Here is a 1732-nt window from a genome sequence, read left to right on the forward strand (position 1 = left end):
TTATCCCAATTAACAAATTGAACTCTCTCAATACTTGGTTGGGCAAGTATTGTATAGAATACTGAATTCAATTTCTGTCTAGGTAAGAAGAATCCCTACTTATAGAGTTGTCTTCCAGTCCAAAGAGAATTTCTTTTCTTTCAAGAAAACCAAGAAAACACATTTCTCTTATTTTTTTTCAAGAAACACGTTTCTTTTTTTCTTTTTACTAGAAAATAGGATTCTGAGTTCTAGTAAAATTGGGCATTGGAGGGACCACAAAATTTATTGCTGAGGCTTCCTATTATTGAAATAATTCTAAATAATTAATTTTAGTTATTCTTACCATATCAAAGTTACATATTATTCCACTAAAAATTCGTAATGTATCTATATCGAAATTCACCATTCAACACTTATATAATTCCCCATGTTAAGATTACATATATTAATCAATAAATTAAATTACTGACGAATTTAGTTCAATGATTAACTTCCTTTAAAATAATACTTAACTTATTTCATGTGCCAGATTCATAAATCTACCAGCCGGGTTTACACATGAAAACTTATAAGCTTCTCATAAAAAGGTGGATCATCAATCTCTATACTAAGACATGGATTCCATCAACTAACTAATTATTTCACCAATAAATATTATTATCATCCAATCTATCAAGCATATTGACTCATCTCAGAATCTCATCTTTTAATAAATCAAAACGATAATTAATATATAAAGATCATAATCGTTATATCAAGATTAAGAATATAAGTACATTTAATAGTTTAGAGAATATGTTTTTATCAATAAGTCTAAAACATCTATCTTTGCTCGATCCCGTTCAATACATACCAAATGCACTAGTATGAGAAGTTAGAACTGTACCATTATCATAATCAATATAAATTACATTTAATCTCGTGCTACAAATTTTCTGATGGTTTTGACCAGATTATCATCTATGATTGTGAACTATAACTTTTAACTGTGTATAAGCTTAAACTCTATACACCAAATCATCTACTATATAAGTTAAGACACATATATGACAATTGATATCTTTAATGTAACACTTTATCGAATTGAATAAATGAATAAACAACTGTTCAATAATAATACTATATCAAAACGCATGGTTAATAGTATATCCTAACAATAATATATATATATACATATATATGTATATGTATGTATATATATATATATATATATGTATATATATATATATACATATATATGTATATATATATATATATCTATATATATATATATCTATATATATATATATACATATATATATGTATATGTATATATACATGTACATATACATATATATGTATATATATATATATATATATTAAAAATAAAAGAAAATTCATTTATTTATAAGCAACAAAGGTAAGTATGAACATATATTTATTGTGTTTTGTAAAAAAAGAATCACAATATTCTAGAAAATTTGTAAACCTTTGAAAAAGTTACAATCCTTCAAAAGAGTCATAATTCATCAGAAAAATTGCTAAAAGTCAAAACTCATCGGAAAGTCACAACCCTTTGGAAAGGTCACAACTTATCAGAAAAATTACAACCCTTCGGAAAAGTCACTATCCTTCAATGTGAAAAAGTGTCTGCTTTTAATGTAAGATAAAAAATAAATAAAAATATAAAATTTATAGCATACTAATTTGGATGTTGTTAGTGGGTGTATTAAGTAATTTAATATTCAAGAGGAGGTGTTTAAATTATATA

This window comes from Solanum pennellii, chromosome 8 (assembly GCF_001406875.1).
Source record: "Solanum pennellii chromosome 8, SPENNV200".
NCBI lineage: Eukaryota > Viridiplantae > Streptophyta > Magnoliopsida > Solanales > Solanaceae > Solanum > Solanum pennellii.